Source organism: Erigeron canadensis, chromosome 9 (assembly GCF_010389155.1).
Source record: "Erigeron canadensis isolate Cc75 chromosome 9, C_canadensis_v1, whole genome shotgun sequence".
Classification (NCBI taxonomy): Eukaryota; Viridiplantae; Streptophyta; class Magnoliopsida; order Asterales; family Asteraceae; genus Erigeron; species Erigeron canadensis.
In genome coordinates, this window is record NC_057769.1 from 13,150,546 (window position 1) to 13,159,011 (window position 8,466).

Below are 8,466 nucleotides of genomic sequence, written 5' to 3' on the forward strand. Positions count from 1 at the left end.
TTTTGGTCCTCTTTTTATCACTAATCATTTTATTATTTTATTGATAGGCTGCTCATAATGTCGCTGGTTGTAGCCGTTGCTAACACAATGGTATTACCTTTGACATGTACATAATATATTGAGTTAATTTCACGGATCGTCCTTGTGGTTTGTCCAAACATGCAGGTTCTATCCTTAACTTTTTGAATCTTTATTGGAGGATGATAGTCAGGTTTTGTCTTTATTGGAGGATGATAGTCAGGTTTCGTCCTATAAGATAACGAACATTTAATGAAACTGTTAAGTGTCACATGTATTCCATGTGAAGACATTTAAGTCTTTTCTCAATGAGCAAACTAGGGATGAGATTTTAACATGAAAACCCGTAACCCGTACTTGACCCGCCCGTACCCGACCTGCTTGAAGCCCAAACAGGCATAAATATAAATTTAGTATTTTTAATGTAGTTTTGCCTTTAAAATAATTTCCTAGTATTTAAATTTGAGATATGAAGTTAAATTGGTTGGAAACTTAGTGGCTAGCGGGTATATTACCCACTTTAAATTAGAAGAAGGTGTGGCATAAAAAGAAATATGCCAGCCATCTCATTCCTTTGTGACTCATAATTCCACTCTTCCACTCCTTACCTAATTTCAATTCTTATTCATCTCAAATTCTCCATAAGAGTATGTTCCTTGTTATCATCAAGAATTAAATCTTCAAAGTAATAATAATAACTTCAAGTTACTAGTAATTGAAATTGAGGGTTTTGAGTGTAGTGGAGGTGTGAGGGCCGAAAAGTAGAAGAAAGAAAAGAAGAAAAGCTAGTTTTTATTCATCTTCTCATCTTGTTATTAATCCTTGAAGTATGGTGTGATTGATTGTTCATTAAAAAACTAGGGTTCTGAGAATCCAATTGATTTGGGGGGTTTTTGGTTTGAGCATAAAGAAGAAAAGAAAATGAAAGAATTGAGTGTGTGATTGCATGACATCATCTAGTTAATTTTTATCTCAAAATGAAGGTATTTATATTGATTTTGATTGTGTAAATTAGGATTCTTGATATAATAATTTGGGGATTTTGGATAAATGGGTATTTTGTCTTGGAACACTATGTTGTTGGCTAAATTAGGACCAAGCAATATTGTTTTTAATTTTCCCATTTTAAGTTGGATGATTTGGTTGCCATTGAGTTGATGATTGATTTTAGTGTTAACTTTGTATTGACTTTCATAGTCAAAGAATGAAAGTGATAATTTTGATGATGAACTTTAAAATAATCAAGTTATAATGATTATGTTTACATGATGAAATTTTAAATGAATCAACTCAATGACATAGTGGGAACCAAGTGGGTGAAAGAATGCTAGTGATGTTAGTAATATATGGTTAGTTGACCTTATGTGCATATTGTGATTATTGCTAGGTTGAAATAAATAATGTGTGTTCTTGTGGTCATCATGGACTTGGTTATTCGTCTTTAAGGTGAGTACATTTATATATGATTATATACATATTGGGTCAATCACATGAATGACGGGGAGGGAGACCATAGTTATGTTTTGATGGGACTAAGACCATATGGGGTATGGCTAGCCATGGAAAGACCATACGGGGTATGGCTAATCATGGGAAGACCATACGGGGTATGACATATGGTGCAAGACCATACGGGATATGGCTAATCATGGGAAGACCATACGGGGAGTTAATTTGAGAGGGAGCAAAGAATAAAATGGCTCATGGTTTGCGACAGATAAATGAAATAGAATAAAACGGCTCATGGTTTGTGGCAGAACACGTTTTAATCTATATTTTTAATTTCATATATTAATAAAAAAAACTTTATTATATTTTGTTTACAGCCTGAAACCAACTTTTTCGAACAAATATCTAAACCCACACAATTTTCATATCCATAAAAGAAGGAACCACGTGACTTATCAGTTACACTTCCAAACCCAACTTTTGATATCCATATAAATACAAAACAACAAAAAAATCTTCTAAATGCATTTCTTCTTTGCTGCGTTGCCTTCTAATTTTTTTGAAGAACTTCATATAAATTCTTCTATCATCTTGAGGAGATCGAAGACTTGATCCTCAACGAAACCTAATAAATTTCGGTACAAATCAAAGACGACGACTTTACCAAATCAAAGATTTTCAATTCAAATGTGTGTGAAGTTAAAAAAAACCAAATTCGATTCAAATCGGTTGACCCGAGCTTGACCCGGTAAAACCTGGGGCCAAACTGACCCGCCCGGGAGGTTAACGGGTCAGGTCACGGTTCCATTTTCATATAATCTCAGGTCACGGGTCATGCCGGTTTGGGCCGGGTTTTGACCCGTGTCCATCCCTAAATCAAAGTTGTTTTTTACAAATACATTCATGTATAGTATCTTGTTCCTAGGTTGTATCTATATCTATATACCTCTATCCATACTTGTCAAATCGTGTACCATGTGGCGACTTGTTTTGTTAATTTTTGAATCGTGTATCGTATCATGATTCGTATCGTAAGAGACATGAACATAAAAATTATATAGTTAAATTACATATATGTGTGTAAAATCATACATATATACATAACTTTATTACATTTATTAACTATATCCACTTTTCTTATTACTTTTCAACTTATACTTCTTACTTTTTTGTAAAATATTATATTTATTTATTTCATATTAATTAATTAATTTATTATATAAAAAGAAATGGGTATACATATATAAAACATACTCCAACCACTAACTACCTTAGAATGAAAAGTAAAAAATGACAATCTCCATTTTTAAAATAGACGGACTTCAAAGACTTATCAAATCCAACATAATTTGCTTTTGAAATCATATACAGTACAAAGATGTGAAATGTCATATATTTATTACAGTTGCATCCAAGAAAAATATATATTTGGAAAAATAGATCATCTTCTCCACACAAAAACAATACACACCACACCTACCATTTCCAATTGCTAGGACAACCAATGGCATTATCAGCCACTACCACACTTCCGTCACCGTAAGCGAAGCACTATCACAACCGCCACCATAGCTCCCTGCCACCACAAATCCCGTCTAAAAAGAGAGAGTCACTTGAGACTTCCAATTATAAAAAATGGGTTTTTTGGGTCTCGGTACCTGAAATGCCTCGTATGGGGTGTCTCGTTACATGAATCTTAAAAGACATTACGAGTCAAAATGTTGTCCGAGACACATACATGTTATTTTTTTTAGAGTATTGTCTTGGACTAGTTACATATCGTGTATCGTAAGATACTAACAACTATCTCTATATCTATATAATCAAAATCAAAATCTTATATTTCACAATTAAAGAACTCAATCAAAACCCATTTATATATTCTTACATATAGATTTAAATCTGGTGTCACTTTTCAAAAAAAAAAAAAAATTATAGATCTGGTGTGGTGTACATATATGGGTAATAGATCTTAAAACATAAACACATAGCCAAATGGATATGTGATTTCAACCGAAACCAACAAAAATGAAGAATCCGAATTAGCTCCGGTCACCATCTCCGTTTACCCACCAGACATTACCATCCCTTCACTCTCCCCTCTCTCCTCTATAGTGGATCGAAGGATCTAAGGGTGGAAATAGTAATTAATTTAAAGATTTGATTGATTAATGATGTTGAAAAAGATGAAGAGTACGTATACTATAGTTTAGATCCTGCTCTTTTGCCTTGTCTTTTGGTGCTCACTGGTATTTCACTTTGGAACCACATATTTTACTCATATATATGTTCTTTGCAATGTTTTTCTTGTTTAAGGTCTCTTGTGTTTATGTACAAATAGATACGTATGATGAGGTAGTAAAAGATACAAACATAGACGTATAATATAGAGACAGATAAATATAGATCGATGAATAGTGTATAAATTTGTAGGAAAAGAAAACAAAAAGTATCATTAGTGGTCCTTTGAGTTGTGAGAAGACCTAAATGCCCTCACATGGAATGCATGTGATGATACTTAATGTTTTTATTAAACGTCTTTTATCTTAAAGGACGTATTATAATAATAATAATAATAATAATAATAATAATAATAATAATAATAATAATAATAATAATAATAATAATAATAATAATAATAATAATTATTTTTGAACAACAGTCGTGATTGAACTTAGCGGAATGCCTCTTCATCATCCGGAAGAGATCGGCCACGTCATCAGCACAGTCAATCCGAGGGCATGACTGACGGTGGACGTCCCACTACCGTTCTGGAGGAAACCAGCTAAACGCTAGAGAAAACCTCCTTGCCCTACCTCATTGGCAAGGACTTCCCAATAGGTATTATTATTATTATTATTATTATTATTATTATTATTATTATTATTATTACCTTGAACAGCGAGTTAGTACGAGTTAGTAATTTATAGTTAACATCCGAAATGCTACATTGACATCTAATTGGACAGTTTGCGAAACTCGAATCACACATGAATGAGATGAAACCCATTGGCATTATTATTATTATTATTATTATTATTATTATTATTATTATTATTATTATTATTATTATAGTTTAAGTTGTCTTTAATGCAAGAGTAACTAAACCCTTAAAGCTATGATTCGAGAACTGTAAGGAGTTGCACATATGAGCTTATTTACGCTATTTTTGAGACTTACTGGATGAGCTTGTAGGGAGTTTCATAGATGACCAACTTCTAGTTTTAAGAGGGGGGGGGGGGGGGGACTTAAACGGGTATATGGGAGTTGAGCTTGTGAGGACAAGGTGTGTTGAGGGTAGGGGAGTGGTGATACGTATCAAGAGGTAGCAAGAGGTTGTGTGCTAGGTTAATCAGGTGTTTATTATTAGCTCATTACATGTTCTTTAAGTTAGCCGTGTTTTTAGGGAGAGAAGGATTAACGGTATTTTATTTTATTTATCATTGTTACGAGCAGTTGATGCTAAAATTCATCCCTATCTATTCAAATACCTATTTCAATCGGCTTTGCTTTTGCATGTTCTCTTCTGTTTTTTATTACATCTATTCGTTTCTTGTGCTCCATACTATTAGTTTTCCATGGGTTTGCTGATATGTTACCGTTTGTACACATCACATGACCCGTAATATTGCCCCACTTTCATGGGGTTTGAGGGATGACTTTACCAATGATAATGTGGAATCATGAGTTTTGGTTCCCGGAGATGTGATTTCTGTTAAAGTCGGAGATTTTGTTCCCATTGATTGTCTGCTTATAGTGGACGGGGCTTCGTTGAGGGTGGATGAATCTCAAGTAACTGGTGAACCTAACATTGCGACCAAAGGAGTCAGGGACATCCTTTATTATGGTTCTAACTTGTTAAGAAGGAGAAACTTATGGATTGGTTATTGCAACATGTGACACTAGAGTTGTTAAGTCTATAAGAGAACAAGTAAAACTAGACTATTTGTGAGGTGTATGTGTATCCATCATATCCTTAGTTTTTACATTTCCATCATGGGTGTGTTGGGATGTGTCTATTTGTTCCGTCTCAAAAGAAGATCATTCCTAGACGGGATGTGTACTATGTTGGTGTTTTTACTTGAGTCCTTGCCACTAATTATCCTTTGTATTTAGATTTATTTAGAACAAAGGAGCTCATGAGCTCTCTTTAAAAGGTGTAATTTCTAAAAATCTTGTTGTTTTGGAAAAGGTGGCATAAATGGATGTCATGTGTGTGGACAAAGAAGCACTTGTAAGTGATCTGCTACTCGTTGATGAAAGCTCCACCAAGTTGTTCGATGCCGAGACGACCAAAAAGCATGCTTGGCTCTTGCATTTAGTGATGACAAAGGAAATGTTGCAAGCTCTAGAGAGGCTAAACACTTCCAGCTCGATGTTCTCACATCTAATATAATATCTCACTACATGGATCAACCGATCAAGGCCAAAAACCGTATGAGATGTGCAAAGGCGACGGAATTATGTGATAAAAGTTTGTGTTTCTCTAAATGAACAAAAAAGAAAAAGGCCCGGAAAGTGGTTACGAAATTTTCCGAGCATGAATTCTACTATTTAGGTGTCGCTACAGACCAGATGGCGGACCCTGGAAGTTTATATGCATTATTCCTTTGTTCGACCCCCCCTTCTCCTTTAGGGTTTGCGACCCTCAACAAATTTTTTTATCTCCGATGTTAAGATCATGATTATGGATTCACTCACCAAAGCCAAGATGATTAACCTTTTTCCTACCCTTTTAATAGGATCGGAATAAGAAAAAAAGTTAATCATCTTAGTTTTGGTGAGTATCTCAACGTCGATACAAAGATAAAAAATGTTATAGGGGATCGCAACACCTCGAGGCAAGGGGGGTCGAATAAAGGAAGCATGCATATCAACTTCCGTGGTCCACCATCCGGTCTAGTAGCGATAGCCAAAGAGTCGAATCTGTGCTCGGAAAATTTTGTAACCGCTTCCCGAACCGCTTTCTTATTATGTTTATCCAGAGAATCACATACTTTATCACCTATTCCGGGTCACCTTTGCACATCTCATACCATTGTTGGTCTGGATCGATGTGGTTAGATATAGTATTAGATGTGAGAACATCGAGCTGGAAGTGTTTAACCTCTCTAGAGCTTGCAATAATTCCCTGATGATCCCTAAATGCAAGAGCCAAGACATCCTTTTTGGTCGTCTTGCCATCGAATAACTTAATTGAGCTTTCATTAACGAGTAGCATATCGCTTACAAGTGCTTCTTTGTCGACTCTTAGCAGATCCATTTGCGCCATCTTTTACAAAACAAGAAGATTTTTAGAAATGACACCTTTTAAAGAGAGTTTATGAGCTCCTTTGTTCCGAATAGCTCTAAATACGACGGGAATGCCATTGGAATGGACCCAAGCAAAAACGCCAACATAGTGCGCATTCCATCTCGAAATGGCCTTCTTTTGAGACGGAGTAAACAGACACAACCATGATTGGAAATGTAAAGACTAAAGATAAGATAGATACACTTCACAAGTAGTCTAGTTTTACTGACTTGTTCTCTTATAGCCTTTCCAACTCTTGTGTCATCTTTCCCAATGACCAATCTATAAGTTTCTCCTTCTTAACAAGTCGAACCATAATAAAAGATGTCTTTGACTACTTTGGTCACAAAGTTAAGTTTACTAGTCACTAGAGATTTTTTGACAATCAACGAAGCCTCGTCCACTTTAAGCATACAGTTAGCGGGGACAAAATCTCCGGCTCTAACATAAATCACATCTCCGGGGACCAAAGCTCTTGATTCCACATTATCATTGGCAATGCCATCTTTCAAAACCCTAGAAAGTGGGGCATTATTACAGCCATATAATGTGTACTGTTGATTATTAATCTAAACTTTGGGTTAAAGACGACAAGTCCGAAAGTTATATGTGTCTAGTACGTATTATCGTAAAGTTAGGGGGGTCAATTATATGTTTGTAAGTCTAGTAACTGACTTACGGTTATTAGGACATGAGGTGTTGTTTCAGAAGAGTTACATCACTTCAAAGGCACCCCTTAGAAAACTATATATATGTGTCGTGTGTACACAAAAAGTGTGTTTGTTTGGACGATCAAAGGGTCACATACCCTATGAAAGTGCATAAGATTGTATGAACAAGATTTTGCAAGAATCAATAGATATGACAAGTTTATACCTGTGATTTGTTCACCCATATAGCAAGATTAATTCCAACAATTGGCATCAGAGCACGTTAATCGATCCAGGGAAGAACATCGATTGAAAAGCGAAGCCGATTCCGCGAATTAACCGGAAGAAATAAAGAAAGAAGCGAGTGTGATTTATTCTTTATCATCAACAACAAAGTTAACCACCATACCGCCACCGTCGCTACACAAGAAGGCAGAAGGTGGTTCTGTTTGAACAAATTGAAATCGAACCGATTTCAATAAACAAGAAGAAAGCAAGGCGACAGTTTTTTTTTGGCCGAAAATCAAAAATTGTTGATTTCGAACCAAGAACGCGAAACAAAATTTTTGATTATGTGCAAACCATAATCAATTAGAAGGGGAATCAAGAACGAGATTTAGATTACGCAAAGAAAGAAGAAAAGAGGTAGGGGATGCATTTTGCCCTAATTATTTTTTTTGTAAACCTAATAACTGTTTTGGTCAAAAATTATCCAAGATAATCAACCTTGAAGACTTAGATCAATTGTGTAACCAAACTTTTGTTCGTGAGGTTCAGGACTTGTAAAATTGGTTTAGATTCAAAGATGCGTTTAAAATAAGTATGATAAATCAAGATTATGTCGACTTAAACAAAAGAAGGTAGTCAAAAGATTTCGCAAATAACTATATAATCAAATATAAGATAGATTAAGCAAGATAAAGAAATATAAACGTAAATAAATGCGGAAAATAAAGAGAAAGGAACAAAGAACACCAAGATTTGTTATCGAGGAAAAGCCCTTAATCCTTTATGGATTTCCGGCATAAAAACCCCGGGAGGAAGCAATCGTCCCTG